General features: G+C 34.4%; 1 protein-coding gene across 1 annotated transcript in view; it reads right to left on the bottom strand.

Annotated features, from left to right (window-relative positions):
- LOC141495400 (F-box and leucine-rich repeat protein 13-like) overlaps window positions 1-24,115 on the bottom strand; it is a 149,749-nt gene that overhangs the window by 72,600 nt on the left and 53,034 nt on the right. The window lies entirely within an intron of this gene.

The raw sequence follows: 24,115 nt of genomic DNA, 5'->3' as shown, positions 1-24,115 counted from the left end.
TTTTTTTAAATGTGCATTAAAAGTGTATTCTGAGTGAAAAAAAAAAGTTCACTCTCTAGCTACTTCTCCACAAGACCTAACTTTGTAGGAACCTATGAACTTCTGCAAACCTTTAGTGAACTTTTTGTAAGCCTTTCTTACTTCCCTGAGTCAAAGAGTTGGTGATTTTGTCTCTACTAAAACAAACCACAGTTCTATCTCCTACCCCAATTTCTCTGACTGCGATAAGACAGATTACAATTTTCAGCTCTGATAAATCACTAGTCCCACATCTGGTAAATTTAACCCACAAAAATCTACATTGAGTATTAGGTCTCCCAATTTCCATTTTCCATGGTTCTCTAATTATGCCCAGACATCTATCATGTCATCCACCTCACCAACCCAATGTGACACAGTAGAGTATAAAGAGACTACATTCTGGGCAATGTAACAGATACCATTTTTGGGCTCCTGATGTAGTGATCCCCAACTTTTGGGGAATTTTGAGATATTCAAATTCTCCTTTTGTAATGGTACCCCATGATGCTATCCTTACATCCTCAACCCCTTTGCTGACATTAACTATCCTAGATGACATATAATATTTAAATTTATAAAAATTGTATTTTAATACTAAGAAAAAATTGCAGGCCTGGGAGTTAAAAGATATGGGTTTGAGCCTCAATTCTGCTAATTGCTACCTATGTGATCTTGGTCAAGTATTTTGACTTCTCTGAGTTTTGGTTTTCTCATTTATTTGGATTAGATGATGTCTAAGTTCTCCTTTGGTTCTAAATTTATGATACTATGATAAAGAAAATAATTTTATTTTGGGACAGTGAAAGGGAAAAGGAAGGTAGGTTACATTCAAGACTAGAAATCAGTGAGTTTGGGTTGGATTGTTTCCATTCTAGGATACATTGGTAGTGACTTTAGAGGAAAGGTAGAAGGGTGTAGGTGGACAGAGGTGTAAATGATTATATGAATGTATAAGAATGAGAACAGAAATTGAAAGAGAGGGAAAAAAGGATGGAAGGAAGAGACAGAGACAAAGAACATGAGCAAAGAAGGCTAGGTGGAAATATCCTTGGATAGAAAAGAAAAAAGAAATGAGAGAGTGTTTACAAGAGGAAGGACAGGAAAGTATAAGGGAACAAGGAAATCATTGCAATTCCAAGCAGATGAGAATTTCTTGCAACTGACTCTTGAGGCTCTCAAGTGAGTTCACACATTCCAGTTTATCCTTTTTGCCCAGTTGAAACCCTGAAATATGATCTTTGTGTTCACAAATAAAGGTTGCAGGGACTTTGAAAAACCAAGCCAAACAAATAGTACAACTCTAAAATAGTAGCTCCTCACCAAGAAACTCTAGAAACAACCCTGAAATATGATCTTTGTGAGCACAAATCAAGGTTGCAGGGACTTTGAAAAACCAAACCAAATAGTACAACTCTAAAATAGTAGTTCCTCACTAACAAACTCTAGAAACATCCTCCCAAATAGCTGGATTCCTGAAACAAATTCAAAACTGGTTACATAATTATATCCCATGACATTTTTTGAAATAGACTACTTTTTTGTTTCTGTTTATTATTCTGAAAATTTAAAGAAAAAAAGGCAAAGGTATATTCTTTACACACACAAATGAAATAATTGTTGTAAAACCTAATTGAACCCGTTCCAATTCTCTTATTTTTCTTATACTGCCAACATGTTAGAACATAGTGTTTTCATTATGGAATGTGCCATTTTCATCACACTGACACTAATTTTTTTTCTTAAAAAGGGGGGGGAGGGGCAGCTGGGTAACACAATGGATAGAGCGCAGACCCTTAAGTCAGGGTGACCTGAGTTCAAATTTGGCCTTAGACACATAATAATTACCTAGCTGTATGACCTTGGGCAAGTCACTTAGCCCTATTGCCCTGCAAAAATAAAAAAAAAAGAAGGGTATGATGAGGAAAGTTTTAATTGATGGCATTTTGAAACCAGAACAGCATTTACTGGCTAAAAATATATATATGCACAAATCTTTGCATTCAGTTATCATAAAGACCCTTTACTTTTGCACAGAGAAAACAATGGAAAAATTTTAAAAGAAAAGAAAAATCACAGAGCACACCCATAATCATGGAACTTCCCAATGCACACCATGAGTCACAGAGAGACTGATTAGAAAGCATCAGTGAATCAATACAAATGTAATAACACTATGACAAACAAAACAATGAGCTGTTTTAGCTTCAAGACATATGAGAGTCAAAGATAAATCATAAGTTTGAAGGCAACCTATAGTTTATAACTATTTATTAAACTTATTTTGGTTCATATTATTTTTAATCAAAGGACTTTGCTAAAAGTTGAATTATTAGATGTCTACTATGTGCAAGGTGTGATATAATTGGCATTTACATATAGATATACCTATAGAAATAAATTTAAACTTTACCAAAGTACTATACCACATTATATTCTTTAAACTTCCCATCAATCTCTGGAGGTGTATATTTGAAATCATAAGACAAAAGACTATAGATTTAAGGCTAGAAGGAACTTTAGGGATCATATAGACCAATTCTCTTATTTTTACAGGGGATGGGGCAGTGAGGGCACAGTGGATAGAGTACTGGCCCTAGAGTCAGGAGGACTTGAGTTCAAATTGGGCCTCAGACACTTAATAATTACCTAGCTATGTGACTTTGGACAAGTCTTTTAACCTCATTACCTTAAATAAAAAATAAATAAATAATAAAAAAATACTTTTATAGGTGAAAAATTCAAGATTTGGCCAAAGCTATATGAATAGCAAATAACAGGAGCAGGATTTAAATACAAAACCTTTGACTCCAAATCCAAAAGACTTTCTAATATATTAGGCCAGAAGTTAGGAAGACAGAGATAATGTCAGAGACATTGTATATATAAGCAATGCGATCTTGAGCAAGTAATCTAATTTCTTTCATCCCCAGCTTCCTCGTCTGTAAAATTGGGATAATAGTACAGCCTACCTTCCAGAGTTATTGTGAAGATCAAATGAGATAATAATTGTAAAGTGCTATGTAAATCTTTAAGTCATGATTATTCTAATTGTTTTATCAGTCATTATTATTCTTCTTGTTACTGGAGTGCCAATATATATTTTAATGACTGATATTACTCTTACTCTTATTATGTAATATACAGATATAGTCACCTTTTATTTATTGTTCCACATTATATTATTTGCCTAAAATAATAACTCTCCAAGTAGCCTGCTAGAGTGAATAGAATAAAACTTAGATTAAGGAAGACCTTGGTTCAAATGCTATCTTCAACACTTAACAGTTTTCTGACAATGGACAAGTCATTAAGTCCCCTGAGTCTCAGTTTCCTTATTTTTTTAACTGTGGAAATTGAACCAGATATGCCTAAAATACCCTACCAACTCAAAATCTATAATGCAATGATGTTTTTCATTCATTTCAGTTGTAGCTGACTCTTTGTGACTCCAATTGAGATTTTCTTTGCAAAGATAGAAACATTTGCCATTTCCTTAGGTTAAGTGGCTTGTCCAGGGTCACACAGATTATGTCTGAAGCCAAATTTGAACTCAGAAAGATGAGCCTTCCTGATTTCAGATGCAATACTGTATCCACAGTGACAGCTAGCTACCCTTACAATGTGATGAATCTATAACCCTATGACAGTAAGGGCTACTATGCCACTATTGTTTCTCTAGTGAGGCTGTTTCAAAATACAGATTACAACATAATAAATGATTTTCTTAAATAAGAAGTATGACCTGAAGTGCTTGGTTCACTGTTTAAATGTATATTTCATAACTAGGAAAATAAAAGATCCAAGATAGTAACTTGGTCCTCTAACTCATTTTCTAAGAGTTGATATTCCATCTGTTTTCAGGGAAAAACGGAAACAGACAATCTGCTATCAAAGAGAGGATAGTAGGAAATGCTATTGAGAGTTACAGATCTTCAGAGAGTAACATTTGCATTTCCCCAAAGGTAAGAAATAAAATTTGTGTCAGTATCAGAAAATTCTAACAGACATTGTTGGAAAAAATAATTTAAATGATTCTGTGATCAGACCTTTAAATTCCCTTTTTTATCTCCATTATTCCTTCTCTTTTATTCCTTTCATTTTCACTCCTTCCTTCCTACTTCCTTATTTCATTCTTCCTTCTTCCTTCATTCTTTATTTCTTCTTTCATTCCTTACTTCTTCCATAGTTCCCTCCTTCCCTTTGTTAATTCCTTTCCTTCAACCTTTTAAACTTAACAGAAGGAATGTTTTCCATTTCAGGAATCAATTTATTAAATACTTCTGTTAACATAATAATGAAATGAATTATTCATTGATAACACAGAGAAAGAAAATTGGAGGCAGCTGAATATGCATCATCCAAGGGGTGAAAACAAAAAAGTTCCTGCCATCAAGTAGTTGACATCCTACTGTTCTTCATAAACATATATTCAAGACATTCACATATCAAAATCCCTACTTCTGTCATGCCCCATTTATTAGAGAGGTAACATAATGTGACAGATCACAATGCCTAGGAAACCAATAGCCCATGTTCATGCTGGTTTCACCACCTACTAAGTCATATGCCCTTGAGCAAATTGCCTCTCAGAGCCTTAGTTTCACCATCTATAAAATGGAGATAATTCCACCTACTCTGGTTGTTCTACAGGTAATCAAAGATAAAATGAGATAATAATGTCTATGAAAACTATAAAGCATCATAAAAATAGAAGGGATACTCAAAAGAGTCAGTGTAAATAAAGCAACTTGAAAACATTAAAGTTCAATACAAATGCCATGTATTATTAGAAATAATAATAAAAATAATTATAAGCAGCATTGGATGTGAGGGTGGAAAACTAGTCTTAGAGTTTAAAAAAAACTGAGTTCAAGCATCTCTAATATATACTGATTCATTATCCTAGACAAGACACTACCACACAGTAAATCCAGGCAATCATGTTCTGATCTACATTGGTGGAGGGAGTTTCCTCGCTGGCAATTCATTATTCCAATGAAATCACAGAGCAATGAAATCTAGTACAATAATATTTAGAAAAATTAAATTGTCAGCTGGGTTATATGAGGGTTAAAACCTGGTAATATAGGGGCAGTTTGGTGACACAGTGGATAGAGCACAAGCCCTGGAGTCAGGAATACCTGAGTTCAAATCCAGCCTCAGACACTTAAGAATTACCTAGCTGTGTGGCCTTGGGCAAGCACTTAACCCCATTGCCTTGCAAAAGCCTAAAACAAACCAAAAGAAAAAAATAACCCCCCCCAAAAAAAACCCTGGTAACATAGAACAAAAAAGCTGGGGCATCCTTAAACTGATGGAAACTTTCAAAATATATTAGTTTGAAAGTTTTTTATGCTAGTAGGGGAAGATAAGAGAATTAGTAGGATCTAGCACATAGGTGGTTAACAGATTTCAGTTCAGACTAAAAGGCTGAGCTAGGGGAAAGAGAGGGAGAAAAGAAAAGATAAGCTATTATTCCCTTTCTGAAGTCAACCTGTGACTGTTCAGGACATTGTGCAACCAGAAGAAGATGCAAACTAGGACATAGCACTGAAATATATATCTCCAGAAGCCCTAGGTGCACAGCCCATAGATAGATAGATTAGATAGATAGATACATAGATAGATAGATAGATGAATGACCATGCAAGAGAATCATGAGAATGAACAAGCAGTATCCACAGGGAATTACTACTTCCCTTCCAAAATCTCAAGATGATAGCAGAGACTGTCCCAGTGATGTGGGATCAGATTAATCAGGTACAGAAGCTTACTATGTAGAAGTGACTATGGAAGAACATCAAGAAAACCCACTGGAGGGGCAGCTAGGTGATGTGGTGGTTAGAGTACCTGCCCTGGAGTCAGGAGGACCTGAGTTGAAATCAACTCAGACACTTAATAATTGCCTAGCTGTGTGACCTTGGGCAAGTCACTTAACCCCATTGCCTTAAATTTAAAAATAAATTAAAAGAAAAGAAAAAACCACTAGAATGAATATCGGGTAAGAAATTCTAGATTCAGTTATGTGACTAAGCAAAACACCTAACATTTTAGAAATTGGTTTCTCATTTATAAAATGAAAGGATTAGACCATTTTGGTGGTTCTCAACTTTTTTAGATTTTGGACACCTGTGGGATGATACAAGATTATTACAAAGGCCCATGCAATTAAATGACTAAGGGTAACTAATTATAAAATATGCCTTCTATAGATTGAATAGGGTCACATCTATTTATTACTTTTTCATACTGTGTAGATGCTACTTTGATTATTAAAATACAAAATCATTGAAAGGTATTCTTGAAATTTAGTCCTGGAGAAGAAATAAAGAAATCTATCTCCCTTATTTCCTTGAAGAAGTTTGAGACTATGGATTTATAATAATATATATAAGCTCTTAATACATCAACAATATCATTTGACTTTGTTTAATTTACCAAATGTTACATGGGTCACTGTGTATATTAGTCATTTCTAGGTAACTAAAATATGTTCATATATGTCTGTGATATCTAAAGAGTGTGATGAGAAGGTATATCTGGGTCATGCTTTAATAACTCGGGCAAGTGCAAAACTAGAACATTTAGAACACTCTAGAATCTCCTCCCCTCTCCTCCCTTTCCTTTCATTCTCTTCCTTCCTTTTCTCCCCTTCTAGGTGACTAGAAATGACTATGATATAAAATACATCAATATAATTTCAATTTTGAAAAATCCTGATTTAAATGAAACTGATACTGAGTTCAGAATAATGTTACATCATCATGTATTTTTTCAATAAATACTAATAGGCACCTACTGTCACATGAGAGAGCATAAAATTTTGGACTTTAAAAAGGAACCATGTACTCAAAAAGTTGGGGCTCTCCAAGATCTCTTCCAACTCTAATGTTCTAAGATATTACCATTTTAAGGACAAGAAATCCCCTACCAATTAAAGACTTATAAAAAAAAAATCTGAGTAGATAGACATATGCATAAAAAAACACAACCAGCAACACTGCATCAGGCAACCTATGTGTCAAATGAGGAGTACACATGATGATTGCTATTGATATTAAAAGGAAGGGGATATCACTGTGGGCTGCAGTAACGAGGCTAAACCTCATAGAAAGGGTTCTTGTACTGCACCATAAAAGATGGGTGGAGAATTACTTGTCAAACAACTGACTTTAAGATCAGTCATTTTAGGATATTTATTCCATATGTGAAGTTTCAAGAGTTCCTGGTGGTTAGATTGATGTTAGCTCTTTCTGAGATTTCCAATCCACTTGGAAAATTTTTGTATGGTCCACAGTGAATCAAGCTCTTCAAACTTGGTGACCATTCAGAGTACACTGCCCCAGAACTGAAATACCTCCCTGATATTCTTCTAACAGAGGAGCCCGCCTGGTCTCAAAGTGAATCTCTATGAACAGATATAATTTTTTTCATTTAGTGTAAATATTGTTGTGATTAATAAAATATAAATTTATTGAAAGATGTTCATGAATTTTAGTCCTAGTGGAGAGATGAAGAAAACCATTTCCCTCATTTCCTTAAAAAAGTTTGAGTCTATAGATTGATAGTGGTATATTAAGAAGAGATATGGATTCATTGTAGGCAAACTTTGATATGTCATTAAAATTGTTTGGATTTTCCCATTGCTACATGGGTTATTGGGTGGAGAGTAGAACATGACTGTGTATATTAGTCATTTCTAGGTGACCAAAAATATTCGTTTCAAAGCCTAAATCCTGTATATGATTCTAAATACTCCAACAATTCACCTGCCTGAGTATGACCTCCACACTCTTCAGACACCACACATACATCTGATTGAACAGACAGTAGTTTAGAGAGTGTTCAAATATTTGGTCATACAAAATGACTCATGATCATGATTTATTCATCTGGAAGTCACCAATAGATGATATACTGTTTTTAAAAAAGACTTTCAGAGTCATCTATTATGCTTCTTGTTATAACTCCAGTCATAATTGTAAAGGAGTTTGAAATTATTGGTTTCAAAATGACAGTGATTTCAGGATTTCAATTTCCAGGTGAGTTTGGTTATACATAATTGAAATTTGACTTCAGGGTGATTTTTCAAATCTAAACAAATAGTTCTTGTCTAGCTCAAGAACTGTGGATTTACCTTGCTCCAATGACGTCAACTCATTCCAACAATATCATAAAGCAAACAGAATAAAATCTGAATGTCACTCACTGTTTGCCATGCCAATAATAGCTCCAGGATGAGTTGTTCTTCCAATCAGTTTGGCAAACATTTCAATGCACTGAAACTTTTGAAAAGTTTGTTGACTTTTCTGGGCACCTCATCTTAAACTTAAAAAACTCAGAAAATTGTCATTGCTTTTACTTTGTTTTCTATTCTCCCTTGAGAGAAAAGAAGGCTTTGTACATCAACATATGAATATTCTTGCTTATGAAATGTCATCCATTCATTTTCCTTTTACAATCATAGAATAAATACCGTATTTTTGAATATGTTCTGAAAGACCAAAGATGAAGGCTGGCATACGGTGGTTAGAGAGATGAAAGTGTGAAAAAAATGGGAACAAGTAAAAATATTTAAATATTACAAATGGCTCAGCTTTCAAATATAGAGCAATATAACTTGAACTAAAAATAAGTACTGTGTGTACTCATACATGGGAGTGTAACTGGTTAGATAAGAGAAAGGGAGGAGAGATTCAAGAATCATCCTTAACCACTTACTGAGTCAGTCTGTGACTACATTAACTTATTAGTTCTATAACTGTGACTGCCTTTCTTTGTCAATATAAAATACAGTGATAATGTACTAGTTTTCATTTTTATGTACTTTTTTTCCAAGGACCCTAGTCAGAATAAAACATCAAAACTTTGTCAAGAGGGTGAATTTGAACTAAATTCCCATTTATCAATGTTTTTGCCTCAGTTTTCTCAATTGTTAAATTAAGATAACTATATCACAAGACTATTTTGAGGAAAATACTTTAAAAATCTTGAAACCACTGTAAAAGAAGTTCAATCATAACCTTAAAATAATAATAATAATAATAAGTAATTCAGTGTGCAATAATTTCAACCCAAATACTTCCTTTGTGTTATCTAAGAAGTAAGGGTTTGCTAATCAAATGAATAATAAGGAAGATGGGGGGATTTTTAAACAACTAGGAGGGAAAAATTATTAGTTATCACTTGAAGCATCTTTTTATTTGCAGGTAATTGATATGATAATCATAAATCACTCTTATCTTTTATTAAAACCAATTACCTAGAGACCTGTATTCCTACTAAATATTCAGTCTGAAGTTAGTTACTGTAAATATTTGTAAATAGTCAAAAGTAATAAGACTGAATTTATTTTATAATTTACAACTTTTGATCATTCAGATATATATATATTCCTCCTCCCCAAGTTATGTCCCCCAGACCACAATGGTTCAAATTGGTCAGGATTTGCTAACTGTTCTAATGGAAATGATTTATTAACTCATTGATCCATGCAGATCATTTGGACCACAACTATGATAATAAAAGGTTTAGTTGTTTAGACTAAACTGAGATCTAAAAGTTCCTTCCAAGTAAGCAACCACCATGTTAGCCAGTATCTTTTGGTCAGTGCAAGATGAAGACAAAAACATAACTGTCCTTTTGCTGAATTAGTACAACTATTAAACTGAGGATGATGAGGCTTGCGTTGCTTGATACATAATCTGTTCGATACTCCAAACACTTTCAAGTAGGATAATATCTAGCTATCTAGCTGTCCATTAATTCATCATAAGTAACAATGAAACAGGAATTCACCAAAACATAAAAGTCTGTCTTCTTTCCCAGAACATTTTGCTGGTGATCAATGAGTTAGGTGCCTATGATTTATTCGGTCCTAGGTCAAGTTCTGAAGTTGTAAAGACAAAAGTGTCTAACAAAAGATCCTCTTCTGCTGGACACCTAAGGGACCTTCTCCCAATAACAGGCCCAGCTCTGGGCTCCCTCCTAGTGTTAGTCTTAAAATTTCAGTCTGGCTTCTAAAAAGAAAGATGATTCTTTTTTTCTTGTCTCTTTCTATCTACTGCACCAGAATCCCAGAAAAAAAAATTACTTAAAGCACAGTTGTGGCACATGTCTTTAGTCTCTTCTAAAGGGAACAAAAAAGCATTCAGTGTTATAATATATATCTAGTAGGATAATTATTTATTTCCTCCATACAAAAGAAATACTTAAAACACAACCTTCTCTTAAATGTGCATTAGCAAAGACCTAAAACATAAAACATTAACTCATCCTTAGAGGCTGATACTTAAAATATTAAAATATGAATAGCTTAATGGATTGGCAAAAACCATTCACCTCTTCTCTGCCCTATCTATACAACTTCCACAAAGTCTATTTCCTGTGCCAAAGAAGAGCATGACTTAGGCTTAATTGTCTGGTTATTTTCTCCAAGAGGTAGTTGTCAAAAACTCTCAGGAATGACTTAATATTATAGGAGTTCCCCACTTCACAAAGTAGCTACTCCCCAAAGGTCCTTGAGGATTACTTGTGGGTCACCTATGCTAAGAAAAAGAAACACATAGATGTTCAAAATATGACCTCAGACTTCTCTAGGCTGCAATACTGTACCAGGCAGCAGAAATGTCAAACCAAAGATAGTAACTGCTGTAGGAATTATGATGAAAGAGATATCACCGTGGGGATTTTCAGGGAGCAGAACCAAGAAGGCTGAGCAGTCAAACTGAATATTCCCATCCAAACAACTTCAACATATTGCATCAAATAGAATGCTGGAGTTGCAAAGTCAATGAAAGTTCCCAGCCCAAGACTATTTAGGAGATTGGAAAGGGAAGTCTATGACTCCCCTGGAATAACTGACTTAATACTTCCACAACTGTAAAAGAATTATAAATAATATAGTCAATTTATTGTTTATATAATGCCTTATGATTTACAAAATGGATTGGAAGAAGAAAGTGAATGTAGAAAAGCATCTTATGTAAGATTGGGCTTGAATTATTTATAAAATGGAAGGGATATAATTTCAAGATGGAAAGGGAAACTAAATGGGTCAGTGGATAAAGTATTAGATTTTGTAACCAAGAGTTCAAATTCCATTTCAGACACTTATTAGGTATGTGACTATGGGCAAGTCACTCTCTCTTCCTCAACTTCTTCATCTGTAAAATGAGGGTAGTAATAATGTTCCTTTACAGGATAGTTATGAGAATCAAAAAAGATAATAAATTCAAAATATTTTATAAACCTAAGGACTAAACATTTGCTATTGTTTATTATTTCGTAGATAAGGAAGAGGATAGCAATAGGAAGACAGAGTAACAAGGTAATTTGTTCAAAAGATTTTAATTGGGATCAGTAATAAATAAGAATATAGAGATATGATAGGGTACTCATTTACAGGAAAAAATCAAAATAGTTGTTCCACAAAGTGATGGGAAACTATTAGAAAGCAACAAAAAGACATAAAGAGCCAAAAAGTGATTTGAGCAGCAGAAACAGGCTACTTTGGAGTAGGTGGAATCCAGAAGCCATTATGAGTCCAAAGTCCAAGCACACAGGATTTTGGTCAAATCTGAGAATGACACAAAGTTAAAATGAAGAGTTACCACGCATTCCAGTCAGTATCTAACTAGAGTCATGGGACAAAGCCAATATGAAATTTATTAAGAATAGTTATAAAAGGGAGCAGGTAGGCAGCACAGTGATTAAAATACTAGCCCTGGAGTCAGGAGAATCTGAGTTCAAATCTGCCCTCAGACCCCTAATAATTACTTAACTATGTGACCTTGGACAAGTTACATTATTCCATTGCCTTGCAAAAAAAAGAATAGCTATAAAATATTATTCTTTAATTAAAAAAATCAACTTTATAAGAATTAGATGGAAGAGGCACAGCTAGAAAAACATTCCTTTGTAAAAGACTTGGGAATTTTGGTTAACTCATAGATCAATGCAATTCAAGAGTATAATTTGGAAGCTCCAAAAAGTTAATTTGGATCTGAAGGTTCATAAAGACAGAGTGTCCAGGCAAGGGAGGGAATAATTAAATTTACTCTGTCCTGGTGAAACCATATGTAAAACAATGGGTAGTTAGGTGGTGCAGTGAATAAAAAACTGTGTTTGGAATTAGAAATATACATCTTCAAGTATTCAAATTCAGCTTCAGACATTTCCTAGCTGTGTGATTCTGGGCAAGTCACTTAATCCTATTTACTTCAGTTTCCTCATCAGTAAAATGAACTGGAGAAAGAATGACTAACCACTCAAATATCATTAGAAAGAAACCCCTAAATTTAGACAAAAAAAAGAGTTAGACATGACTGAAGTATGTAAATAACAATAAAATTTCAGGAGTGTATGATAAATTTTAGAAAAGACACTGATAAACTGGGGAATGTCCAAAGGAAAGCAAGCTCAATGATAATGGTCTCAGGAGCATGCCATAAATGGATCTCTTGAAGGAAATGAAGAAATACTCAATATCTTCAAGTATTTGGATGGTCCTCAAGAAGACAAGAGATAAGATATTTCAGCTTGGTCCACCATGTCATAAGTAGGAGCAATGGATAAAGGTTGCAGAGAAGCAAATTTAGGCTTGATGGCAGTATAAACATAGAGTTAGCCAATTTCGGAAGTGGGCTACCTCTGGAAGCGGTGGGTTCTTTATGACAATTCTTTATACAGAAACTAGATTGTTGGATTTGTTTTGGAAAAGACATTCTAGTAAGACTTATTCTAGTAAGAATCTCAATTCTCAGATTCTGTGTGTCTGCTTTATGATACAAAAAGGAGAGAGAATGAAATGGAAAGGGAGCAAAGCACCAAAGAGAAAAGCCAAGTTGACAGTTGTCTCTAGATAGGAGAACAAAGAAAGCTGAAGGATTTTTGGAAGGCCTGCTGACAAACCAGAGTGCAAAGAACCTTCAGAAGCAGATGGTTTATTTGAAAAAAATCAAATGCTATTTAGTTTTTATCTACCTTACAGATATAGTTTATAGAAATTAAGTGGGAATGACAATAATTAGCCATAGGCAAAAGTATTGATGTCTGACTTATTAATGTGTCTTTCCAAAACAATTGACACATTTTGTGTGTCCCAATTTATTGCCTTTGTACCTCTAGAGAGGTGCTGAATAATTCTGGGTATAAATAATGATGCCAAAACTGAAAATACCCTGTCCTGTATTTCACTTATTCTCTGTCATCATCTTTGTTTTAATGCATTTCCAGCTGAATACTTTCCAAAGCTTAGCAATGATACAGCATGCAAAGATGAAACTTTGTCCAAAGTAAAGGCAATCCTTTCATTGGGAGTCTAAAATGAGAAAAGTGATCCAGGGGAGTCCAGACAAGTCATTGTCAGACTAACTGTCCAAAGAGACAGTCTCTTCTAGAATAATAAATACAGTAGAAGTCAGATATTCACAAAATACCAATCATTCCCAACACTAAAACTAAGAAGTCTTCTTATCTGGGAGGAGGCTGTTAGAGCAGGGAGGTGACAAGGAAAGATAAGTCTTATCATTAAATTATGACATTAGTGGGGAAACTATGTTACATTATCAGAGATGTCATTTGCAATATATTCTTAGAAAGGATTTTTCCTTCCTTGTGCTGAAATTTAGGTGGTCCCAAAACAAGCCACTGATGTGAACAAAGGAAAAAAATAATTAAAGTCCAGTATTTCTGAATTCACATTTTTAGTTCCAAAGATTTAGAGGAGGAAAAAATATTCTCTTTTTTGAAAAAAAAAAAACCCACTAAATGTATGGAGTTATATAACTGCTAAGCTGCTAGTCGTGGTCCTGATAAGTTCCAGTGAATTTTTTAGCCACTACCCACTGAAGCAAATCCCACTTATAGACTCCTGATGGCTTTCATGTTAATAACACCAAGAAGCTTTCCCACTAATGTCATAATTTAATGATAAGACTTATCTGTACTTGTCACCTCCCTTGCTCTAACAGTCTCCTCCCAGATAAGAAGACACTGACATTTGGAATGTAAATGGCAAAATGCATTCATTCCTATACTATTTCCTCAGCTCTGGTCTCCCTTTCATACTCCAAAGGGTACAGATTCTGCCTCTGGAAGGAAAAATGCTGAGTAATCTTCCACACTGAATTCTCCTGAATAGGAATCAAAATATAATACATTCAACAAGTCATTTACACAATATTTCAGCATTTTTATCACATGATCAATAGGTGCCCCAGCTGCAATATTTACAATAATGGATATTTGGAAAAGAGATACATTTTCCCTAGCTTATAAGTAAACAAAGTTAGATAGAGATAGAGATAGATAGAGATAGAGATAGAGATGATAGAGATAGAGATAGAGATGGAGATAGAGATAGAGATAGAGATAGAGATAGAGATAGAGATACACATATATGTATGTGTATAATATAAACATATATATGTGCATTTATATATATTCTATGTTTATACATATAGACATATATATATATATATATATATGTATATATGCACACAGAGGATTTTTGCCTTGAGACATAGTGCCAATGGGAAGCTCAATATTCTCTCTGACAATTGCTTTAACTATATTCACTATAGACTATTTTGGTTCTTAGGCATTTTACTGAGTAGGAGAGACAAATTGCCAGCTACCAAGTGGGTGGGGAGAACTGCCAAGGGCTACAAGCTGGGGTTGGGGCTTCCCTTACCACCTCTGGCCTATTTTATAAATAGTGTCACTGCATTCACAGTATTTAAATTAATCTCATCACTCTTACCAGGGCTTGCCAATTTGGAAGTACCACTGCTTTTATTTTGTCCTACTTCATATTCTATTCTATTCTATTCTATTCTATTCTATTCTATTCTATTCTATTCTATTCTATTCTATTCTGTTCTGTTCTGTTCTGTTCTATTCTGTTCTTTTTTTTCTGTTGTAGTAACAAAAGTTATTAAAAGCTAATAGCTTCTAGCAGCTCTGCCAAAATGATGGAAAATAAGCAAGCATGTATAAACACACACACACACATACACATACACACACACACATACACACACACACACACACACACACACACACACACACACACACACACACACACCAGTTCCTATCCTACTTTCTAGTCTTTTGCTGAAATGTGTTATTGCTGTTTTGTCATTTTCAGTCATATTTGATTCTTTGTAACCCCTTTTGAAATTTGTTTGGGTTTTTTTTGGCAAAGAGAAAAATGAAGCCAGAAAGGTCAGGTTACTTGCTTGGAGTGACAGAAGTCATAGAAGTGACAAAGTTGTGATTTGAACTCATCTTCACTGTTGCCAAAACCAGAGTTAACCCTTCTTACTGTTTTTTTTCACATACCCAAAGGGAAATTTGTTGTTGTTCAGTCATTTTTAGTTATGTCTGACTCTTCAAGGCCCCTTTTGAGTTTTCTTAGCAATGATACTGGAGAGCATTAAGGGTTTTAAAGGTTAAAGAAAGAAATATTATAAAAGATTATGATCAAATAAATAAATTTTGACATTCACAAGATATAATTAGGATTAATTTTAATACAGCAAATATAAATAAATATAATCCATTTAAATAAAAATTATTGGGTAGGTCCTAATTATTTTTAAGACTGCAAAGGCGTGCTGAGACCCAAAATTTGTTAACTTATCTATACTATCATTTTTTTTAATTTTTAACATTCTTTTTTCAAAAAAATGGAATTCCAAATTCTCTCCCTTCTTATACCTCCTTCTTCACCCATTAAGAATTACAAGCAACATATCAATTAGCATGTGAAATCATGTAAAACATTTCCATTTTAGCCATGTATCAAAAAAAAAGCAAGAACAATAAAGATTGTGAGAAAACTAAACTTCAATGTGCATTCAAGTTCACTGGTTCTCTTTCTGGAGGAAGATGGCAATTTTCATCATAAGTCCTTTGTAATTGTCTTGGAGCACTATATTGATCAGAGTTGCTAAGTCATTCACAGATGATTATCTTTACAATACTACTGTTAACTTGTACAATGATCTCTTGGTTCTGTTCATTTTATTCTGTAACAGTTCAAATAGGTCTTCCCAGGTTTTTCTAAAAACAGCCGGCTCTTCATTTTCTTAGAGTATAATAGTATTCATCACAATCATAAATCACAGTTGATGGGCATCCTCTCAATTTCTAATTTTTTGCCACCACTATGCTATCATTATTGACAGAGGTTAATTTTATAAACATTTGCTTTAAGCCTGACTAAAAGTACAAAAAAAGAGAGAAATAAAGGAACAGCAAATAAAAATAGAATACCTACATGTATACCCATAAGGGAGGAGAGGAGAAAGGTTGCTAATAAAAACTATTTATTTCAACTATTTAAAAAATCATCTTTTTTTTCAAAAAGGAGAGCAAAAGTAAAGCAATTAAATATGTTATAATATGTAAATATACTCTGGAAACTATATAAATAATGTTTTCTAGAGAAAAGTAGGCTCCAAGGATACTGAAGAAAAATAACCTCTCTTTTTTTAATCAAGTAAGATCATTTATTTCCCTAGAATCTTAGCATTTGTCACTTCTGAAAATGCTAACACAATTTAGTACACATGAAAGCTTTTTCACTGAAGTAAGGCATAAAAACCTGAACTGAAATTTAATAAAAATCAATTGGAAAAGTAAATCCCAAATTGTAAGAGTGAAATGTGTGCATGCAAGAAGGCATTCTCTCATTTTGTTCCTGAATTCCCCCCCCCGATTGATTAATTTAATGCTTCAAGGTCAAACCCACCCTCTTTCATGAAGCCATCCATGAGAATGAAGCAAATTTAAGAGAGATTGATTTGGAATCTGAGGACCAAGTTTAAATCTTGGCATCATCCTTAATGTCTCTGTGACACTGGTCAAATCACACTTCAGAACTTGTTTCCTCATCTTTGTAATAAAGAAGATGAGCTCAATGATCTCCAAGGATCCTTCCAGTTCTTTACCTACAATTTCTTCAGATTGGATATCTTTCTTTTGAACCCTTGTTAATTGTAGTTTGTGACACTTGAAGGAGTATTCAGTAATTTCCTTCTCCTTCCCTCCAACAATCAGCAAGCCCACATGGGCTTGTGATCAGTCCTCTTGAAGAGGATACTTGTTTTGATGAGATTCTGGACCCCTTGAACTATACATTGAATTTTGAGTGACACAAAGTTATAAAACTAAGGTATTTATTAAGAAACTTGAAACCTTTGTGCTAAATGAACTCCATAGCTCCCATGGATTCAATTATCATTTTTATATCAATGATTCTCAGATCTGCTTACCCAGAACTAACCACTCTCCTGCCTATTGGACATCTTGAACTGGATGTCCCATAGAAATTTTAAATTCATGGTCACCAAATCTGAACTCATCTTTCCCCAAAGCAGTCACTTCAGTTCACAAGTTAGTATCAACAACCAAAATATCCCTCCCCCAAATATAATCAATTGTCAAGTCTTTTCCATTTCACTTTTGTAATCTCTCTGGGATATGCCTCCTTTTTTCTCCTCTGATACTATCAACATCTTGGTGCAGGCCCTAATCAACTCATGCCAAAATAAATCTTCTGGTTGATTTTCTTGCTTTAAGTATCTCCCTACTAAATTCATCCTCCTCTCAACTGTCAAATTGTATCACAATCAAAGGTATGTCCATATTACCACCACCTCACCTTCCACTCAAACTCCAGTAGACTCGTATCAACTCAAGGATATACAAAAATATTTAAATTATATATATAATATATTTATATATCTCAAATATTAAAATCCTCTATTGTTCAAAGTTTGACATAACAGGTGTTTAATAAATATTTGTTGACTAAATGACTTCCAGGCTGTTTTAGGTGCTATGACTACAAGAAAAAAAGAGGAAAAACTCTGGCCTTGAAGAATTCATTTTCTAATGAAACATCTCAGTTTCCAAATATATCTATAACCATGTTCCAGAGAGCCATCCCCTGTATACAAAGAATAAAAAAGGAAGAAAGATAAATAGACCAATGAAAGGAGCCATCTGATATATGTGATGTTTCATATATATAATTCCACACTTCCTGCAGAAAACAAAGAGGTCACTTGTTTCATTTCTTTCAAAGATAAGTTCAGTCATTATAATTATACAACATTATAAGCCTAGGTGGATTTGTTTTTTCCATTTTATACTGTTATAGTCATTGTGTAAATTGTTTTCCTTTCTTCACTTTCCATAAGTTCATAAAAGTCTTCTCATACTTCTCTGAATTCTTTATATATATGTGCGTGTGTGTGTATGTGTGTGTGTGTGTATATACACACATATATAGTTTTGTACATATTGTAATATTATTTGTTTAGTCATTTCTCAATGACTATGGACTCAAGTATCTTATACTGGGGATATAGTGAATGAGTAAACAAATAATTTAATGAAAGTATTAGTTCCAAGATTTTTCAGACACTATGAAAGGTTACAGGATATACACCACTCCTATTCTCAAGGAGCTTACATTCCAAAGAGGGAAACAACAAAATAAAGGGGAAAATAGAGACCCATGAAAGGAGTTTTTGTCTGAGAAATCACAGAAATGCTGAGTGAAGCCAGAAGGCAATCAATTATCATACTTTTTCTAGAAGTTACTGTAGTATTGATTTGATTACTATTCCTAGAGCAAGAAGGAGGAAGGGAAGAGGACAAGGGAGATAAGGGTATACCTTTAGCAAGATGACTGAAGGGCATGAATGCTTTTCTGAGTCTTCTAACTTTCTGGGTAATTTTCAGTTGAAGTCCCACCTTCTGTAAAAAAGTTCTTTCCCTGTTCTCCTCAATTTTAGTGTCTTCTCTTTGACTTTGGCTCCAACCTCTAGATCCTCTTTGTCTAGATCCTATTTGTACAGCTGTTGTCTTCCTCCCTTAGACGGTGAGTTTCTTGAGATCTTGGACAGTCTTTTGCCTTTCTATGTGTCCTCAGCTCTAATGCAAGGTCTGACACACAATAAGCCTAATTAGTGCTGGTTAGCTGACGCATCCAGGACTGTCTGAACAGTCAATCAAGTCAACTTGAGTCCTGAGCAAGAGTACTAAGTAAGGAGAAGGAAGCAGCAGTTGGGCAGACAGCAATGTGTACAAGGTGAATAGATGGATGGTTGCTACATAAATACCTACTTACTAAATGATAGCAATAGTACAAATTCAGTCTATAATACACTTTATTTACCATTTCAAATCTTCCCCTCAAAGTCCAGGCATGTAGAAGGGTCAAATTCTTCCAGGTATGAAGGAAAAGATACTTCCTTTACCACTCCTGATGCACAAAGGCAAGTTGAATTGAAGATGATGGCACATCAAATTAATCACTTCACAAGAAATAAAATAGAAGCAGCTGGTAGACTACAACTTTGACCCTTGCTGGGGGTAGAGGTAAAACCTTCATTTAAGCCAGGGGTAGAGAACCATTTTTCTGCCAAGAGCCACTTGGATGCTTATAACATTGTTTGCCTGCTATATTTGATCAACCATTTAATTAATTCACTATTAAAAAGCAACTAAATTTATTGAATTATGAGTCCCGCTTGCAGTTGCCTTATATAGCCCATGGGTCATCCCCTGCTTTAAGCAAAACCCAATACCTTAGTTCATATTTATAAACTAAAAAGGTGGTACTTAATTCACTGTACAGAAAAATCAAATAACTCACCTCTCTCTGGTCCTGTCAGACATTCACTAAACCCTCATCTTTCCAAGATTTGTCCATATTATACATCACTTTCCATCAATTTGAATTTCCATACTTTGAATTCCTCATATGCCACCCACTTCCCATTCCCATGCCTAAAACATATTCTTTTATCATCTCCACTTGTTTAAACTGTTTCCTTCAAATTTCAAGTGCCAACTTGAGAAGGCTTTCTTGATCCTCACAGTTGCTAATGCTTTCCTCCATTCCAAATTATTTTAGGGTTTTTTTGTGTGTAGCTATACAAACATATGTGTATATGTGTGTATGTGGGTATGCATGTATATGTGTATAAACATATTTTGTCTCCCCCAATAAAATGTAAACTTTTTGAGGGTGAGCAGTATTGCAGTTTTTGAGTTTATATTTCCATAACCTAGCACAGAGCAATCAGGAGCTTGTAAAATGCTTACTTAATTGATTTTATAACTCTCTAATATATTCATCATGTACTACACTGAGCCAGATTGGCATCACTTTCCCTCACTAGACTGTAGGTACATTGATAAGAGGAACCACATCTAATGTGATCTCTCCTTAGGTTCACTTCTCTTCCCTTCCCTTTCCTTATTTCATGTTCCTTTTCCCTTTAGTGCTTAGCATGGGTCCATAATAGTTAAGTGCTTAATAAATGCCTGCATGAAAAAAGATATTCACTTTGTAGTCAAATGACTTCAAATCACAAGTTTCCCCAAGTGCATTTAGAATAAGTTTTCATTTACAAATTTTTTATGTTGTCATTGGGATTTCAGGAGCACATCTTTTCCAGAAAGGTTGGTTGCTATATGGTGGCAGACAGTCCTAACCTGAAAGGCAGCTAGCTGCTGCATAGATGGATTCTAGAGGATAGGGAACTGTTCTTTGCTTCCCCTCTCTAACTCACCCCTCCCCAAACCTTTCTGTATTGAATCAGTCAGTCCCATTTCATTTTATCAGCATGATGATAGAGGTCTGATAAAATTCTCCTGAAGGATAGGCTAATCTAAGATAAAATACTAACTCAGAATCCAACTTGGCAAGGAAAGCCCTTGACCATCTCTCTCTCCACCCCCACTTTTCAAGGTTCATTTTATATTCCCCCCTCCCCAGTTTTCTGACCAAACTAGACCCTGTGTGCTCCCCAAATTTAACCCATCACCTCCAGTCTCTATACCTTTGCTGAGGTATCCCTATGCTTGGAATGCACTTTCTTCTTCCTTCAAATTCTAAATTTTTATAAGGTTCAACTCAAATGATTTCTCCTGTAGCTGATAAAGTTTTCTCCCCTCCATTTCAAATATTGTGAAATAACCACTAGGTAGCACAATGCTGGATCTAGAGTTAGAAAGACGAGTTCAAATCCTGCCTCAAACATTTCCTAGCTGTGACACTTTGGACAAGTCACTTAACCTTTGTCTGCCTCAGTTTCTTTATAAAATGGGGTTACTGTAATGATGGAATGAATTAAAATATGTTATATGCAAACCTTGATGTTTTAAAAGTAGTATGGAATAATTGCTGGCATTTATGTAACATTTTAAAATTCACATGATACTTTACATACAGTATTTCACTTTATCTTCCCAATAACCATGTGAGATAGGTGCCTTTATTATTCCCATTTTACAATTAGGGAAACAAAAACTCAAAGAATTTAAGTGACTTGTCCAATCTAGTTGCCTGCTGTGTATTCCCACTAGCCTGCAATTTCCTTTAGATCATGGATTATTCCATTTGCCTTTGTATCACCCAACACAAATCAAGATGCTAAATAAATGATCATTATATTAATTTGGACTAGCACAAGTTATAGTTAAAGTTTACCAGACTGCAAAGTTCAAGTCAAATCTCGGATCTCTCATTAATTAGTTATGTGAACTTGGGCAAATGATTTCATTCACCTTTTTGAGACTCAAGTTTCTCACCTCAAAGAAAAGATAGGACTAAAAAAATCTCTGAATCTCATTCCATCTTTAGACATTTCTATCACGCTAAGCTTCTTAAAAGACTAGAGTACATTATAAGATATTTCCAAAGGCAACTTGATGTGAAACAAACTGTAAAGGACTCTTCAATATATATCAAGCTTACATAGCTAGAGTGTGTCTTTGCTATTATAAAGAAAAGAATCCAGTATTTACACAACAATTGATCTATAAATGTCAATAACAAGTAAACATCCTCTCTAGACTGCTAGGATCTTAATCTAGGAACTCCAATGAATATTAAGCCTCATCAACTACTCAAAAACTCTACCTCGAATAGCCTCTCAAACTGTGCTTTTCAGAGCCATATGTGTAATCTTTATGTATGTATGCATGTAGACAAGTATCCAAGCAAAGTGCTAAACCTGATGATGGATCATTTAACTACCAAAGATGAAGGTTGTCTATACCATTTTTCCAATTCACCATTAAATAACTGAATTTGCTATTATTAAAAGTCACATCTATATGGGGTATAAAACAGGAAAACTGAAATCATTGTTTCAAGTTCCTGGAATATCAAATATCTGTCTGACATGAAGAAATTAATCTGGACTTTTAAAAAGTCAGATAAACAGAAAGTTAAATAATTCAGTAGCTGGTGAACACATAACAATCCACCAAATACAGTATCAATGTGTCTTTCATTTCATCGTGACTACAGTTAATTTCTGTTCTTTGGAGTTCCTCTTAATTAAAAGAATAAACAAATCAGTAAAATTGTTGTTATCTTGTCATGGTAAGTTTTTGCACATGTATGTACCTAAATGTAGATAGATTTGTATACACAGTATATCTATATCTATATCTATATCTATATATAATATGTGTGTGTATCTATAACATACACATACACAATAAAAGGCAGAAGGGGAAAAAAGACAAAGTGATTTAACAATGGAATTGAGGAGAGTCTCATTATCTAATGGAATGTGACAGACTCCTGGTCAATAGGACAAAAATCCAGTCCACGGTGTATTTTTATATGGCCCACATACAAGAATAAGAGTTACATTCTTAGCATGTGGGTCAGATAAAAATGGATGGTAGACCAAATTTAGCCTATGGGTGATATCTTGTCCAAACCTGATCTATGATTTCAAGACCTTTGAGATTATCTTGGCCTGGATGGACACACTCCCTTTATATTGCTCTGTGTTGCTGCAACTCATTTGTAATTTAATAACTTGGATTATATAATAGGGTCAACAAAACTTTAATTGTAATGATGTTTACCAAAATGCCAATCTCTGTAGTTGTCACTGTTTTATTATGTGACTAAGAAAATGGTTTAACTTTTAAACAATTTGGTAACTAAAAGTTCTATCTCTTCTTTCTAAGAAATGCAAATTAATTGCATACTAAAGAACATTCACAAGTATATAAATTCTAAGTTAGGCTCTTTTTGACTCCAGTTATTTCCCAGCATTCATGTTTAGAATCCAAAGGGAAAAGTCCATAAGTACCCCTCTAAGTGATTTCTCACTTGACAGAATAACCCAAGGCAATTCTCCTGGAACTTGCCACATGACTGGCATGAACCTTCTAAGCATTAATACTCTCTTGCTTTTTTGCTTTCTCCCCTAAACAAGCAAAGAAGGTCTCCCTACTTTTCCCAATTTATGGATAAAGTATTCATTTGGGCCCAGATAGCACCTGTCATCATTGATATATTGATACATTGATAAATTCCTCCTTCATTATATAACTTTGAAAAAATCTGAGAATATTCTAGTCTCATGCACTCATCCCACTCAACCAATTTCTGCAAGCAAAGATCCAGAAGCATAGATCTGAAGACAGCAGATAACACTTTACTCCTCATCAATCACATTACTGGAACCAAAAAGAAAAAAAGAAAAATAGGAGAGGATCTCTCTGACATGCCAAAGATGGGGCTTTTCCTATACAAAATGCAAAGGCTAAAAACTCATCATTGGACTAACCATATGATCCCATTTAGGGAACTGTCACATCATCACCAATTCTGGATGCCACTTTGGAAGCCCACAACATTCCACTCTTATCACAGACAGCTTTAATGAATATCTATAAATAAATCGCTTTTGACACATAAATCTTGTGCATGAGTTTTGTCTTTCCTCCCCAGAGTATGGGTTCAAATTTACCATATAATCACCCAACCAGAGAGACATTGTCATCAGATCAAAGAATAAAAATGGGAAGGGCGAAATCGAACATTTCACATCTTTGATCTTCTTGACCTCAGGAACCCTCCTTTCAATAGCTGCAGCATGTAGCCCTAATTTAGATCAAGAAATTGAGGCCCAAAGAGATGACTTACCTAAGCTCACACAGTTAGTGGGGTGCTAAAAAACTAGATTTAAACCAATTTCCTCTGATACCAAAAGAACACAAAGTTCTTTCAAATATATTGTGCTTTCTTCCTGGTATA

The sequence above is a fragment of the Macrotis lagotis genome, chromosome 8, assembly GCF_037893015.1.
Source record: "Macrotis lagotis isolate mMagLag1 chromosome 8, bilby.v1.9.chrom.fasta, whole genome shotgun sequence".
In the NCBI taxonomy this organism is placed as follows: Eukaryota; Metazoa; Chordata; class Mammalia; order Peramelemorphia; family Peramelidae; genus Macrotis; species Macrotis lagotis.
The sequence above is the reverse complement of the archived record's forward strand: the minus strand, read 5'-3'. Positions and strand labels throughout refer to the sequence as shown.